The sequence below is a fragment of the Colobus angolensis genome, unplaced genomic scaffold (assembly GCF_000951035.1).
Source record: "Colobus angolensis palliatus isolate OR3802 unplaced genomic scaffold, Cang.pa_1.0 Scaffold237, whole genome shotgun sequence".
Classification (NCBI taxonomy): domain Eukaryota; kingdom Metazoa; phylum Chordata; class Mammalia; order Primates; family Cercopithecidae; genus Colobus; species Colobus angolensis.
Window position 1 is genome coordinate 2,302,885 of NW_012115566.1, and position 24,425 is coordinate 2,327,309.

Here is a 24,425-nt window from a genome sequence, read left to right on the forward strand (position 1 = left end):
AAAAAAAAAAAAAAAAGAAAGAAAAGTAAAGGGATAAAGATATATTACACAAAGGTTAGGCTGGGTGTGGTGGCTCATACCTGTAATTCCAGAACATTGCAAGGCTGAGGCAGGTGGAACACTTGCGACCAGGAGTTCAAGACCGGCTTGGCCAAAATGGTGAAACCCTGTCTCTACTAAAAATACAAAAATTAGCCAGGTGTGGTGGCCCACCCCTGTAGTCCCAGTTACTCAGGAGGCTGAGGCATGACAATTGTTTGAACCCAGGAGGCAGAGGTTGCTGTGAGCCAAAATCGTGCCACTACACTCCATTTATGAGAGTGAGTCTCAAAAAATAAATTAAATAAAATAAAGTTAAAAACAACAACCCCCCCCAAAAAAACCCACAAACGCTAACCATAAAAAAGTTAATGTAAAACGTATGTATTAACATAAAGTGTAGATTTTAAGACAAAGAGTATTACCATAGATAAAGACATGACATAATAAAAAAAAAAAAAAGGAGGCATTTCATACTGATAAAACAGAGACATTTTATGAAACGGAAACATGTGAATGCTACATGTGTAGCATTCAATATATATTGCATATATTCAATAATATATAACAATACAAAATGACATGAAAACTTATGTCTACACAAAAATCTATCACAATTATTTGTAACACCTTTATTTATAATAGCAAAACACACTACTAAAATGTACCTCAATAGGTAGATGGTTAAAGAAACTGTGGTACATCCATACAATAAACAACTACTCAGCTATTAAAAGGCAGGAACTGTTGATACAACAAATTGGATGGATCTCAAGGGCATTATACTGTGAAAAAGGCCAATCTTTTTTTTTTTTTTTTGACAGAATCTTGCTTTGTCACCCTGGAGTGCAGTGGTACCATCTCCACTCACTGCAACCTCTGCCTCCTGGGCTCAAGCAGTTCTCATGCCTCACCTTCCCGAGAAGCTGGGACTACAGGTGTGAGCCACCACGACCAGCTAGCCAATTTTGGTATTTTTAGTAGAGGTAGGGTTTCACCATGTTGGTCAGGCTGGTCTTGCACCCCTGGCCTCATGTGATCCACCTGCCTCAGCCTTCCAGAGTGCAGGGATTACAGGTGTGAGCCACCGCACCTGGCCTATTTCTGTAACATTCTAAAAACAAAATAAAAAACAGAGATTAAGAACACATTAGGCCTGGCACAGTGGTTCATGCCTGTAATCCCAGCACTTTGGGAGGCCAAGATGGGTGGGTCACCTGAAGTCAGGAGTTCAAGAGCAGCCTGGCCAACATGGTAAAATCCTGTGCCTACTGAAAATACAAAAAATAGTCAGGTGTGGTGGCACGTGCCTGTAATCCCAGCTACTTGGGAGGCTGAGGCACGAGAATGGCTTGAACCCGGGAGGCAGAGGTTGCAGTGAGCCAAGGTTGCGCCACTGCACTCCAGCCTGGGCAACAGAGTGAGACTCTATCAAAAAAAAAAAAAAAAAAAAAAAAAAAAATTAGGAGACTCAAAAGACTGAAATCAGAAATGAAAGTGGAGGCGTCTGCTCCACCTAAGCTGAACCCGAGGCGGGAAGCTCAGGACATAGCCGTTGATTGGCTGGCTGGGGCGCAGCTTGATGGCGTCGGGTTCACCAGCCGCAGGCGGCACCTGGGCGAATGGCGCCTGTGTGAGAGGCTGGTGGCCCCAGGGTGCCGTGGCCTTGGAAGTGGGAAATGGAGGCAGGAGCCCTCCCTACACTTCACCATAGGCTTCCTGATAGATTCCAGCATCATGATTACCTCCCAGATACTTTTTTTTTTTTTTAATTTGGGTGGCTTTTCTTCATGGGCCAATTGTTTAAGAACTATGAGGTGCGTCAATATGTTGCACGGGTGACCTTCTCTGTGATGTTTGCATTTTCTTGCACTATGTTTGAGCTCATCATGTTTGAAATCTTAGGAGTATTGAGTAGTCGCTCTCGTTATTTTCACTGGAAAATGAAACTGTGTAATTCTGCTGATCCTGGTTTTCATGGTGCGTTTTTACACTGGCTATTTTGTTGTGGGCAACATCGGACTACTTGTCTCCTCTGTCTTAGTGCATAAACAACGACTGCTTTTTTCCAGTCTCTTGTGGTTGACCTTTATCTATTTCTTCTGGAAACTAGGAGATTCCTTTCCCATTCTCAGCCCAAAACATGGGATCTTATCCATAAAACAGTTCATCAGCTGGGTTGGTGTGATTGGAGTTACTCTCACGGCTCTCCTTTCTGGATTTGGTGCTGTCTACTGCCCATACACTTTCATGTCTTACTTCCTCAGGAATGTGACTGACAGATATTCTAGCCCTAGAATAGCGACTGCTCCAAACCATGGATATGATCATAACCAAAAAGAAAAGGATGGCAATGGCACAGAGACCAATGTTCCAGAAGGGGGAGGTACATAACAAATCATCAGGATTCCGGGGAATGATAAAAGTATTACCACTTATTCAATAGGAAGTGGATGCTTTGGAAGAACTAAGCAGGCAGCTTTTTCTAGAAACAGCTGATCTGTATGCTACCAAGGAGAGAACAGAATACTCCAAAACCTTGAAAGGGAAATATTTTAATTTTCTGGGTTACTTTTTCTCTATTTACTGTGTTGGGAAATTTTTCATGGCAACAATCAATATTGTTTTTGATCGAGTTGGGAAAATGGATCCTGTCACGAGAATCATTGAGATCACTGTGAATTATCTGGGAATCCAATGTGATGTGAAGTTTTGGTTCCAACACATTTCCTCCATTCTTGTTGGAATAATCATTGCCATATCCATCAGAGGACTGCTGATCACTCACACCAAGTTATTTTATGCCATCTCTAGCAGTAAGTCCTCTAGTGTCAATGTCCTGCTATTAGCACAGATAATGGGCATGTACTTTGTCTCCTCTGTGCTGCTGATCCGAACGAATATGCCTCTAGAATACTGCACCATAATTACCGAAGTCCTCGGAGAACTGCAGTTCAATTTCTGTCACCATTGGTTTGATGTGATCTTCCTGGTCAGCACTCTCTCTAGCATAGTTTCTCTATTTGGCTCACAAACAGGCACCAGAGAAGCATATGACACCTTGAACTTAGGCCTACTACAGACTGTTAGAGGCCAGTGGTCTCAAAATTTAGATATAAGAGAGGAAAAAATGGAGGGGACAAGGGTCTAACATTTTATAAACAAACAAAATGCTGTGGTAGTGTTTTTTTACCTCTGGCATCCTCTTTCCTACTCAAGTGATACTGTGATCATGAGTAGCATCAGCTAGAACATGAGAGGGAGAAGTAACTCAAGGCAATACTCAGCAGAGAGCATCCTATGTGGACCTGAGGCTAGTGCAATGGCAGAGAGGAACCAAAAAACTAGAAGGAAAAAATACACTGGAACTCTGGGGCAAGAGATGTCTATGGTAGCTGGGCCAAACACACAGGATATCCATTTTAAGTTTCCCATGGAGGTGGTCATAGCTTTCCCTTGAGATTGACTGTCATTAAAATCAGAGATTGTAAGGAAAAAAATAAAGAGAAGGAAAGGGAAGGCAGGAAGGCAGGAAGGAAGGAAGGCAGGCAGGCAGGAAGGAAGGAAGGAAGGAAGGAAGGAAGGAAGGAAGGGAAAAGAAAGAAGAGACATTACAAATTTACAGAAATCAAAAGGATTATAAGAGAATACTGTGAGCAATTATATGCTAGCAAATTGGATAATCTAGATGAAGTGGACAAGCGCCTAAAAACAATCTATTAAAATGTAATTACAAAGAAATAAAAAATCTGAATAGACCTGTAACTAGTAAGGATACTGAAGCAGTACGATACAAAATTTCTCCACAAATTACTAGCAAACTAAAGTTAGCAATATGTTTTTGGGGTTGTTTTTGTTTTTTGAGATGGAGCCTCGCTCTACCACCCAGGCTGGAGTGTAGTGGCACAATCTCGGCTCACTGCAACCTCCACCTCCCAGATTCAAGCAATTCTCCTGTCTCAGCCTCCCGAGTAGCTGGGACTAAAGGCACACACTGCCACATCCGGTTAATTTTTTGTATTTTAGTAAAAACGGGGTTTCACTGTGTTGCCCAAGCTGGTTGTGAACTCCTGAGCTCAGGCAATCCGCTGACTTGGCCTCCCAAAGTGCTAGGATTACAGGCGTGAGCCACCATGCCTGGCTAGCAATATGTTAAGAAGATTATACACTATGAAAAAGTAGGATTTATTCCTGGAATGTGAGGATAATTCAACATACAAATATCAGTCAATGTAATATATACCACATTAACAGAATGGAAAAAAATTACATAATCACCTCCATTGATACCGAAAAAGTATTTGACAAAATCCCACACCCTTTCATGAAAAACAAACAAACAAACAAAAACCCACCCAATGAACTACAAATAGAAGAAAACTTCCTTAGCATCATAAAGGCTACTTATGATTAACCTTCAACTAACATCATATTCAATAGTGAAGGGCTGGCCGAGCACAGTGGCTCACGCCTATAATCCCAGCACTTTGGGAGTCGGAGGCAGGCAGGTCACCTGAGATCAGGAGTTGAAGCCAGCCTGGCCAACATGGCAAAAACCCCATCACTACTGAAAATACAAAAAAATTAGCCGGGCATGGCGTGCCCCTGTAGTCCCAGCTACTCAGGAGGCTGAGGCATGAGAATCACTTGAACCTGGGAGGCAGAGGTTGCAGTGAGCTGAGATCTCACCACTGTACTCAAGCCTGGGCGACAGAGTGAAACACCCTCTTAATTAAAAGAAAAGAAAAGAAAAGAAAAAAGTAGTGAAAGACTAAAGTTTTTTTTCCAAGATCAGCAACAGATAAAAATGCCCACGTTCACCACACTATTCAGCATAGTGTTGTCAGTTCTAGCCACAGAAAGTAGGCAAGAAAGTGAAATTAAAAGCATCCCAGCTGGCTCTGTGGCTCATGCCTGTAATCCCGACACTTTGGGCGGCTGAGGCAGGAGGATCACTTGTGCCAAGTAGTTCGAGACCAGCCCAGGCAATATGGCCAAACCCGTGTCTACCAAGAATACAAAAATTAGCTGGGTGTGGGTGGGAGGATCACTGGAGCCCGGGAAGTCAAGGCTGCGGGGAGCCATGATTGTGCCCCTGCACTCCAGCATGGGTAATCTCCTGTCTCAAAAAATAAATAAAATAAATTTAAAATATTAAAATTTAAAAAAGAAACTTGCATGCCAATGTTTCACAACAGCATTATTGATTTTGGTTGATTCTACCTGTTGACTATTCAGAAAGCTTAAAAAGGAGTAAAATTTTGATACACGCTGATACATGATATATGAATAAAGAGTGAGAATATTATTCAAAGTGAAATAAGCCAAACATAAAGGACAAATATATGATTTCCACAATAGTAAAATTCATAGAGATAGAAAGAGTAGTTACCAAGAGCTAGGAAAGTAGAGAGAAATGGGGAGTTATTATTGAAAGGATACAGAGTTTCAATTTTGGATGATAAAAAGTTCTGGAGATGGATAATGGAGATGGTTGCATGATGATGTGAATGTACTTAATTCTACTGAAATGTATACTTAAAACTAATTCAAATAACAAATTTTATGTTATGTATATCTTACCACAATTTTTAAAAGGCCCTAAAAATATATAAGGATGTAAATTAAATGGTTTAGAAAAGTAAAGGGATAGGCCGGGCGCAGTGGTTCATGCCTGTAATCCCAGCACTTTGGGAGGCGGATCACGAGGTCAGGCGTTAGAGACCAGCCTGGCCAATATGGTGAAACCATGTCTCTACTCAAAATACAAAAATTAGCCAGGCGTGGTGGCGCACGCCTGTAGTCCCAGCTGCCTGGGAGGCTGAGGCAGAAGAATCGCTTGAACCCAAGAGGCAAAGGTTGCAGTGAGCTGAGATCACACCACTGCACTCCAGCTTGGGTGACAGAGGAAGACTCCGTCTCAAAAAAAAAAAAAAAAGAAAGAAAAGTAAAGGGATAAAGATATATTACACAAAGGTTAGGCTGGGTGTGGTGGCTCATACCTGTAATTCCAGAACATTGCAAGGCTGAGGCAGGTGGAACACTTGCGACCAGGAGTTCAAGACCGGCTTGGCCAAAATGGTGAAACCCTGTCTCTACTAAAAATACAAAAATTAGCCAGGTGTGGTGGCCCACCCCTGTAGTCCCAGTTACTCAGGAGGCTGAGGCATGACAATTGTTTGAACCCAGGAGGCAGAGGTTGCTGTGAGCCAAAATCGTGCCACTACACTCCATTTATGAGAGTGAGTCTCAAAAAATAAATTAAATAAAATAAAGTTAAAAACAACAACCCCCCCCAAAAAAACCCACAAACGCTAACCATAAAAAAGTTAATGTAAAACGTATGTATTAACATAAAGTGTAGATTTTAAGACAAAGAGTATTACCATAGATAAAGACATGACATAATAAAAAAAAAAAAAGGAGGCATTTCATACTGATAAAACAGAGACATTTTATGAAACGGAAACATGTGAATGCTACATGTGTAGCATTCAATATATATTGCATATATTCAATAATATATAACAATACAAAATGACATGAAAACTTATGTCTACACAAAAATCTATCACAATTATTTGTAACACCTTTATTTATAATAGCAAAACACACTACTAAAATGTACCTCAATAGGTAGATGGTTAAAGAAACTGTGGTACATCCATACAATAAACAACTACTCAGCTATTAAAAGGCAGGAACTGTTGATACAACAAATTGGATGGATCTCAAGGGCATTATACTGTGAAAAAGGCCAATCTTTTTTTTTTTTTTTGACAGAATCTTGCTTTGTCACCCTGGAGTGCAGTGGTACCATCTCCACTCACTGCAACCTCTGCCTCCTGGGCTCAAGCAGTTCTCATGCCTCACCTTCCCGAGAAGCTGGGACTACAGGTGTGAGCCACCACGACCAGCTAGCCAATTTTGGTATTTTTAGTAGAGGTAGGGTTTCACCATGTTGGTCAGGCTGGTCTTGCACCCCTGGCCTCATGTGATCCACCTGCCTCAGCCTTCCAGAGTGCAGGGATTACAGGTGTGAGCCACCGCACCTGGCCTATTTCTGTAACATTCTAAAAACAAAATAAAAAACAGAGATTAAGAACACATTAGGCCTGGCACAGTGGTTCATGCCTGTAATCCCAGCACTTTGGGAGGCCAAGATGGGTGGGTCACCTGAAGTCAGGAGTTCAAGAGCAGCCTGGCCAACATGGTAAAATCCTGTGCCTACTGAAAATACAAAAAATAGTCAGGTGTGGTGGCACGTGCCTGTAATCCCAGCTACTTGGGAGGCTGAGGCACGAGAATGGCTTGAACCCGGGAGGCAGAGGTTGCAGTGAGCCAAGGTTGCGCCACTGCACTCCAGCCTGGGCAACAGAGTGAGACTGTCTCAAAAAAAAAGAAAAAAAAGGAACATATTAGTTCTGTGGGGGTGGTTGACATGGGAAGTGAGTGTAACTAGTTAAGTGGTGACACCCACAGGGAAATCTTTGTGGTGATAAAACTTTTTTTCTGATTTTCAGTGATAGTTACACAAATCTACACATGATAAAATGACCTAGAACTACATACAAACATTGTACCAACGTCAGATTCTTGGGTTTAATATTGTACTATAGTTATATAAGATGTAGCCATCGGGGGGAACTAAGTTAAGGGTACAGGGAACTTCTCTTTGCTTTCTTTGTAATTGCCTGTAAATCTATAATTATTTCAAAATTAAAAATTTTAAAACCTGATGGTAGTGGGGCATGGTGGCCCGCACCAGTAATCCCAGCTACTCAGGAGGCTGAGGCAGGATAATCACTTGAACCTGGGAAGCAGGGGCTACAGTGAGTTGAGATCGCACCACTGTACTTTAGCCTGGGCAATAGAGTGAGATTCCATCTTAAAAAAAAAAATAAGGAATAAGAATGTTCTCTAATCAATATAGAATTAAACTAGAAATCAGTAACAGAAACAAAGGAAAATATCCCCAAATGCTTGGGAAAATAACATCACACTCCTAAACAACCTATGGGTTAAAGACAAATTACAAGAGAAATTAGAAAATAGTTTGAACTAAAAATAATAAAGTACAACATATCCAAACTTATTGATAGCTGCCAACACTGTTCTTGGAGAGAAAGCTGTAGATTTATATACATATAGTATCCAGTTGGGCATGTAAGAAGCTACAAGTCATCACTAAGTCCTAAAAACAAGTAAAACCTGAACAAACTGAAAACCCAGCTCTTCTTATGTCTGTCAGAAAAAATGGGGTCACAGGGCAAGCCACTGCTTCCAAAACTGAAAAGACAAATACAGAGAATCACAACTTACCAGAGAAACCCACAGAACAGACACCATGTGAACTAGTGCTGGAGCAGGGAAATCTGAACTCCAATTAGCAAATTGTTGGTGGCTCAACATTGCCCAGTCTAGGAGATAAAATCTCCAGAACTCAGTCATCTTCACCTCACAATTTTGTTAATTTTACCTCAGGAGCTTGACCAGATTGTCACAGTGAATATGGGAGAAAAATGCCCTCTACCTCTGGTAGCAGGTGGGCAAGAACCAGTTTGCAATAGGCCGAAGCATTTTGTTCTCTTAACAAGGTCTGCCCTCAGGAGAAACAATTTAACCTCAGCCTAACCTGCTGGGGTTTTATCAGAGCCCAACTGCTCTGTGGGAAGGGAAATAAGGAACTCCAGCCCACTCTAGCCATCTAGTCCCACCTAAAGTGGGGGAAAACTAGGAAGCACGTTTAAAGTTGACAGTCCAGAGACACAGGATCACTAACAGACTGAGACCTACTTGTGGGACTACAGAATGCTTTATTCCCCCCACACCTTTCCACCACATTACTAAAGGCCTGCTTATAGCACCTCACTTTACCCAGTGGAACATGTCCTGCTAGCAAGAAAAAATAACAAGGCACAATAAAAAGCAAAATACACAGAAGAGACAGAGCAGGCATCAGAATCAGACTCAGACATGACAGGGATGTTGGAATTCTCAGACCAGAAATTTGAAACAACTGATTAAGACGCTAGAGGCTTTGGCTAGGTGAGGTGGCTCACACCTGTAATCCAAGCACTTTGGGAGGCTCAGGTGGGCGGATCACGTAAGGCCAGGACTTCCAGACCAGTCTAACCAACATGTTGAAACCCCGTCTCTACTAAAAATACAAAAAAAAAAAAAATTAGCCGGGCCTGGTGGTACATGTCTGTAATCCCAGCTACTTGGGAGGCTAAGGCATGAGAATTGATTGAACCTGCGAAGCAGAGATGGCAGTGAGTCATTGCACTGCAGCTTGGGTGACAAAGCGAGGCTCTGTCTCAAAAAGAAAAAAAAAAAGATGGGAAAGGCTCTAATGTATAAAGAAGATGACATGCAAGAACAGATGGGCAATGTAAGCAGAGAGATGGAAATTCTAAGAAAGAGCCAAAAAGACACGCTAGTGATCAAAAACACTATAACATCAAGACAATGAAAAGACAAGCCACACACTAGGAGAAAATATTTGCTAAAGATATACCAGGCAAAGTACTCTTATTCAAAATCTACAAAGAACTCTTAAAATTCAACAGTAAGAACACAACCTCATAAAAAAAAACGGCCAAAGACCTTAACAAGCATGTCACCAACGAAGATATACAGATGAAAAATAAGCATATGAAAAGGTGTTCCGCATCATATGTTACCAGGGAAATGCACATTAAAACAACAATGTGATATCACTACACACCTATCAGAAGAGCTAAAGTCCCGAACACTGACAACAGCAGATTTTGGTGAAGCTATGCATGTGCGGGAGCAGAGGGTATATGGGAAATCTCTGTGCCTTCTGCTCAAAGTTTTGCTGTGAATCTAGAACCTCTCTTTAAAAAAAGAAGTCTATAAAATGTACATGTAAGAAAGAAGAAAGGTTTATGTTTGTGGAACTTTATGAAGGGAAATGAAGCTTGGGACTTTAAGCTCCGTGGAGAATTGATTCAGAGAGTCAACCCTCGCTATGGAGAGTCGTGAAGAACTGATATAAAGGGCCTGAACGAGGGACCTATCAACAACAGAGGAAAAGGACATTTTATAGAGTCTGAATGTAAGCTCAGTAGAATTTTGCAACAATTTTGACGCTGGGTGAGAGAGTAAGAAAGAATTCTGAGGTAAGCAGAAGGACAAATTCCAGTCATCACGTCAAGTAAGTAAACGTCAAATCTGGTCAGCGCCAAGATGTTTGAGATTTATCTTACTGAGGTTATAGTTTTAGTATAAGACTCATAGAGCTCAAATACTCAGCAATTTCTGGGTTTTGGATATTTCCTAATCTCGGTGTGGTGCTCGTTTTGTAGCAGTTTTAAAATGCGATGGTAGACACTGACTTGAATAGAAAGAAAACAAATTTCTAGGAAGGATGATCAACAGAGAATTCCTGATTAGGTCCAGCAGGATGCCTTCTTCCCTTAATAGGGGTTTCCGTAGTGTAGTGGTTATCACATTCGCCTCACACGCGAAAAGTCCCCGGTTCGAAACCGGGCGGGAACACTATCCTGTACTAAATTTTTGTCTTCCTAAAATTTATAGCGAATGCTTGTCTTCCTAAAATTTACAGGGACCGCTCTTAGGACCCCGTCCATTCGAATCAATTACTACCCGCCTGTAAGTTCTTTACACTGTGTAACTCAGTACTACGAATGCGAATTGCTCTCTTCCTACACCAGATTTAGAGAGGAGGGGACCCCATGGGGGCCCAAAGACAACAGGAAGCTAAAGGAAGAAGGAGCATATATCTATGTTGAAAGATCCCAGCCTGGTGCTATTTGATGGGATTTGGAAGGAGGTCGAGTTGTCTGAGAAGAGTAACTTGAATTGTATAATAAATGTTACTTTGTTAGAGAAGACTAACAAAATCATGACTTTAAGAATTCTTTTTATACTGTAACATTTCCTTGTTTAGTACTTTTCTTTTTTTTTTTTTTGAGACAGAGTCTCCTTCTGTTGCCCTGGCTGGGGTGCAGTGGCTGTAACCTCCGCCTCCTGGGTTCAAGCGATTCTCCTGCCTCAGCCTCCCAAGTAGCTGAGACTACAGGCGTGTGCCACCATGCCCAGCTACTTTTTGTATTTTTAGTATGGATAGGGTTTCACCATATTGGCCAGGCTGGTCTCACACTCCTGACCTTGTGATCCGGCCGCCTCAGCCTTCCAAAGTGCCACCGAGCCTTGCCCCTGTTTAGTACCTTTAAGTTGTCAAGCCTTCTAGCTGTACTTGATATCACTGACTATCACTTTAGATTTCACCCCATTTTAAGGTGTCTCTAAAATCCAGTCTTTTGACAAATAACCTCATTCCCAATCGGGACCGTCTTCCCAGTAAGGACTGTCTTCATGGGCATGCGACCTACGCATTTGCACAAGGCCAGGCACTTGATTTAATGCTCTGCTATTGCTGGTTTAAAATTCCTAATTTTCTTAAGCAAGGAATATTTCCGTTTCGCACTACACTCATAAATTATGTAACTGGTTTTTTTCCTAAATGCTCACACAAGGAGTAATCATCCAATGTAATCATTCCCTACAGGGAGAAGCAAAAAGCTGAGCGCCATACTGCAACAAGGAATGTTATGAGGGAAGGCATTTGTAGAATGTGATAACTTGAAGATATAACTGATAATTTTTTTTTTCTTTAAAGAGCAGCTAAAACATAACACTGTATCCAGGGTTTGATTAATTTTTTCCATCCCTTTATTTTTATCTGTCTAATAAATGATCCACAATTTCAGGTCTCATTTGCTTCCAGTCTCTTGTTAAGCTTTTTGTTTGTGTTTGTGTTTTCTTTTGGTGTTTCAATAATTGTTCTATTTATCCTCTCAAGACGTTGTCATGTTACTCCACTTTTCAATATATTCAATGAAATTCTAGAGTTCAGAATCATGCAAGGAGGAAGTTATCACAACACTCAATTTATACAATATATATGTCTTATTTCGTTCCTTGCCTTCCTTTTGAATTGTATTAAAAGCAAAAATGTTATGGGAAGCTGTAAGTTCCTTAGAAATACGAAAAGTAGCTACAAAAATTTAAACGTAGAAAATTGCATCTCAATTCTAGATGGTTGGTCTCCAGCATAGATTTAGCTAATTCATTGTAAATATTTCCCACCCATCACCATGTTCCTCTACAAAGTGCCTCAGATATCAAGATTCAAGGTTTGCCGCTTTATTAGGTATAAATCCAAGTCAGGTTTAACTAGTGACAAGAATTTACCTAAGTTTAGGGGAAGAAATAAAGAGGCCTCGCTGGGATTTGAACCCAGGATCTCCTGTTTACTAGACAGGCGCTTTAACCAGCTAAGCCACGAAGCCTCACCTGTGTTGTTGGGGGAGTAATTTATTATTTTATAAAAATTTACACCTCAGCCTGTCAATGTTTCTACCTCACTGATTTTTTTTGTAGTAAAACAATACGACATTTTTGGATCTCAGTCAAAATCAGAGAATAATGTTCTTGCTGTAGAATAAGAATAGGTCCTGAATTAAGAAGACCGTTTTCCTTTAGGAAACTGCTCTAAATGTCAAGAACAGCTCCAGACTATAAGCTCTGGTGGCCAGGTAGAGAACTTGCTTGGTTTTGAAAACAATTACATCTCATATGCTTAGCAGTGAATTTGCCTTCTGATGAACTCTCATTGTATTTGTTCATCCAGTGGGTAAGTGGTATCAGGAAAAACACTCTCTCTACATTTTTCTCTAACTTGACCCCCAATGATTCTGCCTGTCTAACATGCAAAATATAGTCACCCTGGCCATGTCTGACTCCTTTGCAACATGAACTCAAACTCTAGGATGGCGTTATCAAAATCAGGTAAAGGTGTGGATTTAATTCCTTAGGTAAATTTTTTCAAATAAGGTTCTACTTAGTTTGAACATCTATGTACTTAAGTTACCTGTCACCCAACTACAGGCAGAGGAGACATAGGATAATCTCGATACACAATCCTATTCAAAAAGAACAAAAACAAGAGGAAAAAGAAAAAGAAAAAAGAAAAAACAAGAAGTACACTGGTCTGTAGCAATTGTAGAATTCAGTGGGCACATGATGCTAGTGCATTGATTGGAACTCAGTAATGATGTCTGAGAATGACTCCCTAGGCTCTTGGGTCCATCTCCTGGGTTCTTATTCCACACTCGGATTCATCCATTCTTTTAATAAGAAATATCATTTACTTGCAGCTGAATGGTTTTCTTAGCCTACTTCCTTCCCATAGTAGTCTAGGGGGAAGAGGGGTGAGGTCCAAAGTCTTTTCATTTTATGCTGTCCTTTATTCCTTTTAGTTCAGATTGTCAATGTTCAAATACTATAATTTTTTTCAAAAAATGTGACATTATGAAAGTTACTGAAGTTTATTCCTTTAGACCAGGGGTTCACAAACTATAGCCCACAGGCCAAATCTGGCCTTACATCTGTTTTTATAAAGTTTTATTGGAACACAACCACATTCATTCATTTAGGATTATCTGTGGCTGCTTTCCTGCAACAGCTGATTTGTGTAATTGCCACATCAACCGAATGGCCCACAAAGCCTAAAATATTTACTATCTGTGTCTTTAAAGAAAAAGTTTGCCAAGCCAGGAGCGGTGGTTCACCCCCATAATCCCAGCACTTTGGGAGGCCGAGGCGGGAGGATCACTTGAGCCCAGGAGTTTGAGACCAGCCTGGCCAACCTGGTGAAACCCCCTCTCTACTAAAAATATGAAAAGAATTTGCCAGGCATGGTGGCACACGCCAGTAGTCCCAGCTACTTGGGAGGCTGAGGCAGAAGAATCACTTGAACCTGGAAGGTAGAGGGTGCAGTGAGCCAAGATCCGGCCACTCGCTGCACTCCAGCCTGGGCAACAGAGCGGGACTCTGTCTCAATAAAAAAATTTTTTTTTAAAGTTCGCCAATCTCTTTTAAAACAAAAGCCATATTCATGAAAGTAATGCCTTGTCTCCCTTTGGCTTCCCATAAAAGGGCAGTAGGGCCACATTTTTTTTTTTTTTTTTTTTGAGACGGAGTCTCACGCTGTCACCCAGGCTGGAGTGCTGGAGTGCAGTGGCGCGATATCCACTCACTGCAAGCTCCGCCTCCCGGGATTCACGCCATTCTCCTGCCTCAGCCTCCTGAGTAGCTGGGACTACAGGCGCCCGCCACCGCGCCGGGCTAGGTTTTTGTATTTTTTTAGTAGAGACGGGGTTTCACCGTGTTAGCCAGGATGGTCTCGATCTCCTGACCTCGTGATCCACCCGTCTCGGCCTCCCAAAGTGCTGGGATTACACGCTTGAGCCACCGCGCCCGGCCTCTAGGGCCACATTCTTAAGAGTTGTAGAATTATTGTTTAAACTATAGGAGCCTTACTGTATGTCCTTAAGAACCTTAGAGGTTTGTTTAGATACCACCTTAAGTCTCTCTATGGTGTTAATAAAGGACTTACAATAACACCCTTGGCTTCATCTTTAGACTGCATTTTCTGATCGTGCTCTGGATTTGATTTTTGCCTGGAAGTCTTTTCTTAATTTTAGCATCATTGTCTAATCGGGAACACCTGGGAATAGTAAGTAGCTTTTCTTTCTAACTCAGTAAATTGTGGCTCATTTACATTTAGACGTTCTCCCTTTAACTTATCTCTCTCATGCCATATTTTACAATAAATAGCAAGAAAATGCTAGGAAATTCTTAGGTGAGAAGTAATTTGGCGACAAAGTTTAAAAAAAAGTTTTTTTTTAGGCCGGGTGCTGTGTCTCTTACCTGTAATCCCAGCACTTTGGGAAGCCAGGGCAGGTAGATCACTTGAGCCCAACAGTTCCAGACAAGTCTGGGCAGCATGGTGAAACCCCATTTTGACAAAAAATACAAAAATTAGCTGGCTGTGGTGGCATGCACCTGTAGTCCTAGCTACTTGAGGGGCCGAGGCAGAGGATTACCTGAACCTGGGAGGTCGAGGAGGCTTCAGTGAGCCAAGATGGTGCCACTACACTCCAGTCTGGGTGATAAAGTGAGACCCTGTCTCAAAAATAAAAATAAAAATAAAAAATAAATAAATAATTTTTAAAAGAAAATGTTAGGAAACATCTTTATAATTCTGTCTGAGAATCTAATTACTCAGTTCATAGATTTGTTTCTACATTCCATAATACTACAGGCAATAGCATTTCTAAACTTTCTACAATTTCATACCAAGTATCCGTTTTCTTGCAAGTTCCAATAAAATTTTATTCCATCCATGGCTTGCTTCCAAACTTTGTTAGGGTGAGTCCAAAAGCAGCCTCAATTGAGATAATTTAGCTCCAATACAAAGATTATACCTTTGTGAGACTCCATCTATGCCCTATAAATTATTTTCACTACAGCTGATGAGAACACAGGCTATTCTCAGTTGTTTATGAATGGCATGAATTGATCTGCTTACAGCTTTCCAGTGGTTCTTTCCTTGGCCTTTTGGAGTTTTAACCCCACTCATGCACAGATCAATATTCCACCGAAGACACAGAAGATCCTTCTGCAGACCTCTGGAGCTCTCTCTGTGCAGCTGTCTCCTGTCTTGTATTCTGTCCCCAAATTCTAATTGCTTTGACCTCCGTGAAATCCTTTGTGTTCTCAATTCAGTGACACAACCTAGCTCTTTTTGAATTCTCCCTTACTGCACTAAGGCCTAAAACCCTAGACAATAAGCTAAAACATTTTTAAGACTCGCCTCATTTATTTCTCTTCTCTCAGGTATCACAGTCCCACACTGACGACAGTTGATGCCTGAAAACAGTTATTTCACATACTTGTGTCCAGTATATTTTTCTTGTTGTTTGCAATTTTCCTAACAGTGAATTCTTCACAGGTAGAAGCAGAAACCTGTATCTCTTTTGTTGGTGGTCTTTTTCAAGTTCCATCCACATTGTTGCATGTATATCTACTCTGTTACTTTTTATATTGCTTAATAGCCTATGGTGTGCATTTACAACAGTTTGCCTGTCCACTTTCCAATAATAAATATTAAAGACTAAAATAAGTCTGTGATTAACTTTATCACATGTGTACTGTCGGTAGTTGTGTAAGATTTGAGGCAGTGGATAGGGTTGGGGAAGACTTATGCCTAGGAGCAGAGCAGTTACATCATAGAATGTGAATATCCTTAATTTGAATAAGAAGTACTCCAGAATGGCTTCATTAATTTAAACTTCGACTAGCAGGACAGGAGGGTTCTTTTATCACTAGTCCTGCAAAAATTAATTTTATTCAGCTTCTAGTTTTGCCAGTGTAATGACAGTAAATGCGATAAATCTTTTTACTTTTTATTTCTGTGATTACTAAAGATTTTGTACAATATTTGTTAGTCTTGACATATTTCTCTCGTCTAATTACCTGTCCTATCTTTTGTTCACTTTCTTTTGATCTTGCTGTCCTTCTCTTGCAGATTTTCATGACTTCTTGATATATATATTAAGCCCTTGCCATTTTTGGAGACAATTCAAACATATTCTCCCATTAGCGCATCTATCTACATATTTATATTTCTACTGTGTCCTTTATCTTACATATTCTTGATTTTTTAATTTAAGATTTTTTTAGCCGGGCGCAGTGGCTCACGCCTGTAATCCCAGCACATTGGGAGGCCAAGGCGGGTGGATCAGGACTTCAAGACCAGCCTGACCAACATGGAGACCCCCGTCTCTACTAAAAATACAAAGTTAGCCAGGCGTGGTGGTACATGCCTGTAATCCCAGCTACTCAGGAGGCTGAGGCAGGAGATAGCTTAAACCTGGGAGGCAGAGGTTGCGTTGAGCTGAGATTGCACCATTGCACTCCAGTCTGGGCAACAAGAGTGAAACTCTGTCTCAAAAAAAAACAAAAAAGATTTTTTTAAAGGTGGGGGTTTTGCTATGTCGGCCTCAAGCAACCCTCTGCCTCAGTCTCCCTAGTAGCTGGACTACAGTGGCTATATTCTTGATTTTAATGTAAGCAAATATGTCTTTTTTGGTTTTTGCCTTATTGTTTGTGCTTTTGAAGTTTTAAAAAGTTTTCTGCTCCTGGGTATAAGGATTGTTCTCCTTCATATATATATATATATATATATATATATATATATTTTTTTTTTTTTTTTTTTTTTTTTGAGACGGAGTCTCGCTCTGTCGCCTAGGCTGGAGTAAAGTGGCACAATCTGGGTTCACTGCAACCTCCACCTCCCGGCTCAGGCGACTCTCCTGCCTTACCCTTCCGAGTAGCTGGGATTACAGGCATGTGCCACCATGCCCAGCTAATTTTGTATTTTTACTAGAGACGGGGTTTCGCCATGTTGGCCAGACTGGTCTACAACTTCTGATCTCAGGTGATCTGCCCGCCTCGGCCCTCCAAAGTGCTGGAATTAGAGCTGAAGCCACCGTGGCCGACCATCCTTCATATACTTCGAAAAGTTTTATTTTTTACTTTCACATGTAGATATTTAAACACTCTAGATAAGTGTACTTTTAAAAACTTCCCAGCTGATTGAGTCTGCTCTGTAGTTTGTGTTAAGAGCTAACAGTAATAGGATATTCTAAACATTTTTATGTCTATCTATATATGATGGTTTCTTTCTCTGATATGCTTTTCATGGAACCTTCCAATCACCTTCATCCCCATCCTCAAGTCAGTTCTTTCCCCAGCAGCGAGAGACCTGAATTTCCTTCAGTGTTTGGTAGAAGTGGGAATCTCTTAGGTCATATCTCCTCTTCTAGGAATGGAACCTTGATCTGGCCAGAGACAGAACCCAGAGCCCAACAGCCAAAGGCCTTCAGGAGTCCATTCCTTTTCCATGACTTCATAAGCCAGAGAAAGACCCTGATGTGGACCCAGGCAGTCCTGAGGATCACAAATAAGGCCTGGACTCCTGTTTCATCAGCTGACGAGATTCTGGGGAGATGTCCTCTGACTCTCTTTGCTTGTCTGCTGCAGACCACACAAACTTTGCATATTGTGGTGCTTTCCTCTGATTACCTGAGAAACAAAGGGGCATGCCACATACTAGGTGTTCAGTATTGTTACATAAATTAATTATATTCCAACCCTACTTCAGGATTTCATTTCAGCTCTGTGTCCTCCAGACCCTAAACTTCCTTTCTACAAGCTTCTTTCATGAGTTCTTAAATTCCCCATGACAGCTTTAGCACCCTTCACTGAGTGCCGTTTAGCAGACTATTGAAGTTACCGTTACTTGAGGGTACTTGGTAAGACTGAGATTCTTGGGACCCATCGGAAATCGCTTTAGTCAGGACGATTGCACTAGGGGTTCTAGAATCCACATTTGTAATAAGTCTCCCAGGAGATACTTTAGCCACAAGGATTGGATTCTCTGCTGTAACGATTGCGAGCTTTTCCGGGAGTACTTTGAGTTCTGGCGTGGTGTATTTCTGTGCAGCCCACACACAGCTCAATATGTTCCTTTTGTAAATAGGTTGCATTGTCAGTTTAAAGCATTTTGTCATTAAAATCAAAGAATTTGAACTGCCTTTGTGTCCGCTAAACATCTTAAAATTTACCCCAGGATGAACTCGTTTTAATAATAAACCTTGGGCCCCCAATCCGATGCCTCCAATGACATCAGTGTGTCTGGAGTAGAGGTTTGAATTCAGCAGGCAAAACAGTGATCTCTGGAGAAAAACTCGGGACAGTGCCTTTAGTGAAGTAGAAGTAGTAGGTGGTGTTAATGCTGTGGTTTCCATAGGGCACTCCCTCCCCTCATCTCTCCATCCCTCCCCCTGTTCCTTTGTTTTTCTTTTCAAACAAACTAAAAACAAAAATTTCTCTGGAAAATTTTGACCAAGTGAGGAGACTCAGGAGAAGTGCTTGATGAACACATGCTGTATTTTCTTATTATATCCTCATATTTTAATACAATTCAGTAAAAACAGGAATAATTCGGTACTTCCTTAACGTTCAACACAAATGCCTTTGTTGTTATAAAAAAATGATTGCCTTATATCTAACCCCAATCACCGGGATGGCCGAGTGGTTAAGGCGTTGGACTTAAGATCCAATGGGCTACTGCCCGCGTGGGTTCGAACCCCACTCTCGGTAGGTTAAGTTTTCATCTCCAGACTCCTTTCAGACTCCTTTCAATATCGGCATTTAAAAAGTATGTGAAGGTGACTTCATTGTTTTTCTACCCCTTTGCGTTAACACTAACGTTTTTTGTCTTCAAATCTAAAGAAATCACCTGAATAGGCAGTAGTGTGTAAATGATTCTCTACCACAACCTATCGGATTGCCAATAGAAGGAAAAACCACTCATATCCACCACTCACATCCATGGTCTGCTCCAGGACTTTCAATTCCACCAGGAATTGAATCTCTGAGGCTATTTGACCCTAAGACCACAGGTAAGAAACTCTAAGTTCTCAGTACCTCCCAGGAAATAAGAGCCACTCCCCAGGATTCTCATAGTTTCCAAATGATTGTACAAGAAAAGCCTAACTCTTAGCTAGGGCTGTCTCTCATACACTCTGGAGAGCACGGTTGAGTCCTTCTCAACAGAGTTTATCTTGTTTTTTCCAGTTTGAAATGTGAAAATGATCCCTCAGGGAGTTTTATTTTGCATTTAACTGGTTATATTGTCCTTGAGCACCTTTTTATATGTTTAAAAGCCATCTGTATTTCCTTTTTTGTTACGTGCATACCATTCTGTGCTAATTTTTCTACTTAGTTGTTAGGTCTTTCTCTTATGATTTGTAGGGACTCTTTAAATACGGCTTGATTAAACTTTGTTTTGACATGAATCACAAGTAGTCTAGTTTGTTGTCTTTGAACTTTGGGGTGGCTTGGGATGTGTGAAAATGGGTATCTTTGCAACCACCAAAGTTATCAGTCTTTTCTTCAAGTTTTATGTTTAACTTAGATATGCCTTTCCCCATTACGAGGTCACTTCACAAAATAACTGTATCTTCTAGAATATTCTTTTTTATATTTAATTATTTGACCTCATTTTTCCCTTGGTGTAATATGTGAGGTATAGATCCAACTGCGCATTAGTTCCAGCAGACTACCACTAATCCCAGCACCATTACTGAATACTCATATTTCCCAGAGTGCTTGAAATGACAGCATACTAAATTCGGTTCCCTTTAGAATTCATAGGACCTTGTGTCTCTGAGAGGATTTGAAAGAGTGGACTTTGGAACTCAGCAATCAGATGTCCTAATTCTGGCTTTCCCATTGAATCTCTGAATCTTGATTTCCTCATTTGTTAAATAGGATTCTAATTCATGGAAGGCAATTGTAAGGATTAAAAGAAATATATATATATACAATATATATAATTAATATAATATATATAATTAATATATATTATATATAATTAATATATTACATATATATATAGTATCTAAGAAAGTGCCTGGCAAATTTAAAAGTGCCCTTTTCCACTATATGGGTTAGTATCCTTTTCCCTTAGAAGAAACTCACACTTTCTTTTAGAGCCATCCTTCAGAGAAACCCAGAAATTAGATATTGTTCTGGTAGTTAATTTGTTTCTATGTTGGATAAATATTGTCCTGATAGTTATGCTTCTGTGTTGAGATCAAACACCAAGATTCCACACTTGAAATTTCTTTGATCCAGGTGGTAGCACAAAGTGGGTTATTTTCATGAGCTGCCTTAGTGCTTTGAATTTGTTCCTGGCCTTGAGAGGGTTGGGGTTGTTGGGGTGCAGGGAAGGAAGCACTTTCTGAGAATGTTTATTTGCAACCTCACAGCCAGAATACTCAGGTTTGAGAAAGACTGAGTTCCCATAGAGGAGAATAAATCATCCCTAGCAAAGGTCGGTTTTCTTACTTTTGTTTTTGTCACGTGGGTGGGGTAGGAAGAAAGAGGATGAGTAAGTGGTTTTGTTATGTTTCGAAATGAAACTGCAGATGATACGGTTTGGCTGTGTCCCCACCTAAATCTCATCTTGAATTGTAGCTCCTGTAATTCCCATGTGTTGTGGGAGATAATGGAATCACGGGGGCGGTTTCCCCCAATCTGTTCTTGTGGTAGTGAATAAGTCTCACCAGATCTGATGATTTCATAAGGAGTTTTCCCTTTCACTTGGCTCTCATGCTCTCTTGTCTGCTACCAAGTAAGACGTGCCTTTTGCTTTCCACTGTGATTGTGAGGCCTCCCCAGCCACGTGGAACTGTGAGTCCATTAAACCTCTTTTTCTTTATGAATTACTCAGTCTTGGGTATGTCTTTATCAGCAGCATGAAAATGGACTAATAAACCAGATGACATATATTTTACCTGAATCAGATCTTTCTGAAAACACAGTAGTCTGTTTTCTGTGTGGTCACTTAGCTCAGTTGTTTAGAGTATAGTGCTGATGACATTAATGTTAGGGAACGATCCGTACAGAAGTTAATTTATGTAACTTTTCCTAATGGGAGGGCCAACTGCAACCTAAAGTCACCACCCAATGCACACCTCTGCCACAAGAGATTTGAATCTGTTGTATCTGTCACTTGGTTTTATATTTGCCTGATCATTAGCGATGCTGAAAATTTCTACTCAACTCTAATTTCTGTTGGTTTTGTTGTTGTTGTTGTCTTTAGACAGTCTGCTCAGTCGCCCAGGCTGGCAGTGGGTGATGCAATCTCAGCTCACTACAACCTCCACCTCCTGGGTTCAAGCCACTCTCGTGCCTGAGTCTCCTGAGTAGCTAGGACTACAGGCATCTGTTACCACGCCCAGCTAATTTTTGTATTTGTAGTAGATATAAGGTTTCACCATGTTGGCCAGGCTGGTCTGGAACTCCTGGCCTCAAGTGATTCATCCACCATGGCCTCCCAAAGTGCTGGGATTATAGGCATGAGCCACCCTGCCTGGCCAGTTGTTGTTTCTTGAGATAGGCAGAATTCTAAGATGGCCCCCAAGAATTCTCCCTCCACCTGGATATTACAAACCTGCATAATACGCTGAACTGTGAATATGATTATGGTATGTTATATAGCACAGTTGACTTTAAGCAAGGGAAATCATCAGGGATGAGCCTGGCTTAATCAGGTAAGTCCTTAAAATAAACTGGGCATCCTGTAGTCCTAGCTTGTCGAGGTGGCAGGATTGCTTGAGCCCAGAGGCTTGAGATCATAGTGAGCTATGACTGTACCACTGCAGTCCAGTCTAGGTGAGAGTGAGACCCCATCTCTTGGGGAAAAAAAAGAATGGGCTCTTCCCAGAGTCAGAGATTAGAAATTTGAGAGAAATTGAAGAGTTTGAAGTGGGGCTGGCTTTGAAGATGAAAGGGCCACCCGCGTGAAGATGGCCTCTAGCTGCTGAGGGCACCCAGCTGACAGCAAGGAAATAGGGATTCTCGTATAACCATGAGAGCTTGGAAGAGGATCGCAAGATCCAAATAAGAATCCGGCCGGCTGGGTGCTGTGGCTCACGCCTGTAATCCCAGCACTTTGGGAGGCCAAGGCAGGCAGATCACCTGAGGTTGGGAGTTCAAGACCAGCCTGATCAACATGGAGAAACCCTGTCTCTACTAAACTACAAAATTAGCCAGGCACGGTTGTGCATGCCTGTAATCCCAGCTACTCGGGAGGCTGAAGCAGGAGAATCACTTGAGCCGGGAGTTGGAGGTTGCGGTGAGCCAAGATCACACCATTGCACTCCAGCCTGGGCAACAAGAGCGAAACTCCATCACAAAGAAAAAAAAAAAATCCGGCCAGCCAATGAAGTTAGTCTTGCTAGATCCTGAGCAGAGAACCCAGATACCCAGTGCCCAGACTTCCTACCTACAGAACTGTGAGTGGATAAATGGGCATTGTTATAAGCTGCTAAGTGTGATACTGTGTTACACAGCAACATAAAACTAATAGATTCCTATTTGGTTGTTTGTTAAAGCAAATAACAGAATGCTAAGATGGAAATGTTACAGCAGAAAATTGGGTTGTATAAGATAGGGTGTCAAGTGCCTCTAGGAGCCACTCTCCATCTAAGCACCTTGCTCTCTCTGTCCCTTTCTTGGGGTCCTGAAACTGACTCTCTGAGGGACCCTTAGACACTTCCTCTCAATGGATACTTAGAAGCTAATAATTGGGCTGGGCACAGTGGCTCACGCCTGTATTCCCAGCACTTTGGGAGGCCAAGGCAGGCAGATCACCTGAGGTCAGGAGTTCGAGACCAGCCTGACCAACACGGAGAAAACTCGTTTCTACTAAAAATACAAAATTAGCTGGGCATGGTGGCACATGCCTGTAATCCCAGCTACTCGGGAGGCTGAGGCAGGAGAATCGCTTGAATCCAGGAGGTGGAGGTTCTGGTAAGCTGAAATCATGCCATTGCACTCCAGCCTGGGTAACAAGAGCGAAACTCTGTCTCAAAAAAAAAAAGAAGCTAATAATTAAATTTTAGATTAATAGAAGCATATATTACCTAAGTATGTAAGTACAATTTTTTTTATTTTTTTGTTTCTTTATATAAGTACAATTTATAAATACAGATGTGTATTTGTAGATATTAATTTCACATTTAACACATAATATGACAATAGCTACCAATTCATTCCTTAAACAATTTTTTTTTTTTTTTGGAGCACACATCTAGTTACTAGGAATGCAGCAATGGGGGAAAAATGAGTCCCCACTCTCCCAAGCTTTCTGGTGCAGAGGACCAGAAGGGGACCTCAAAGGTGTCTTTTCTTTTCTTTGAGATGGAGATTTGCTCTTGTTGCCCAGGCTGGAGTGCAATGGCGCCATCTCAGCGGCTCACTGTAAGCTCCACCTCCCGGGTTCAAGCCATTCTCCTGCCTCAGCCTCTCCAATTGCTAGGATTACAGGTGTGTGCCACCATACTTGGCTAATTTTGTATTTTTAGTGGAGACGGGGTTTCACCATGTTGGTCCGTCTCATCTCGAACTCCTGACCTCAGGTCAAACTTGTGAGCTCAAGTGATCCACCTACCTCAGCCTCCCAAAGTGCTGGGATTCAGGTGTGAGCCACTGTGCTTGGCCAGGTGTCTTTTCTTTTTAAAGAGAAGCAGAATCAATATTTTACATATGCTTATATAATATTTATGAGACCAACAAATCCCAAGATCTGCAGTTAGGAAACTGGAGACCCAGGAGAGCCAGTGGTATACCTCCAGTTTGAAGGCCAGCAGGCTCAAAATCCAGGAACAGCCAATGTTTCAGGTTGAGTTCAAAGGCAGAAATAAAACCAATGTCCCAGCTAAAAGGCAGTCGGGCAGGAGGAATTCCCTTTTCTTCCTGGGAGGCCAGTCTTTTTTTCTAGTCAGGCTTGCAACTGATGGGATAAGGCCCACCAACATTGTGGGGGGTAATCTGCTTTATTCTTTTTTTTTTTTTAATTTTATAGTTTTAGAGACAAGGTCTCACTATGTTGTTCATGCTGGTCTCAAACT

General features: G+C 41.3%; 3 non-coding genes and 1 pseudogene across 4 annotated transcripts; 3 read left to right on the forward strand and 1 right to left on the reverse strand.

The window, feature by feature from the left end:
- Positions 1-1,688: 1,688 nt before the first annotated feature.
- Positions 1,689-3,158, forward strand: LOC105513892 (annotated as a pseudogene). Its single transcript, XR_001002095.1, has one exon. The product of XR_001002095.1 is annotated as a Golgi pH regulator pseudogene (transcript).
- Positions 3,159-10,493: 7,335 nt separating this feature from the next.
- Positions 10,494-10,566, forward strand: TRNAV-CAC. The gene has a single exon. It is a non-coding gene; the product is annotated as a tRNA-Val (tRNA).
- A 1,743-nt stretch (positions 10,567-12,309) lies between these two features.
- TRNAT-AGU lies at positions 12,310-12,383 on the reverse strand. Its single transcript has one exon. It is a non-coding gene; the product is annotated as a tRNA-Thr (tRNA).
- Positions 12,384-19,021: 6,638 nt separating this feature from the next.
- Positions 19,022-19,104, forward strand: TRNAL-UAA. Its single transcript has one exon. It is a non-coding gene; the product is annotated as a tRNA-Leu (tRNA).
- The last annotated feature ends 5,321 nt before the right edge of the window (positions 19,105-24,425 follow it).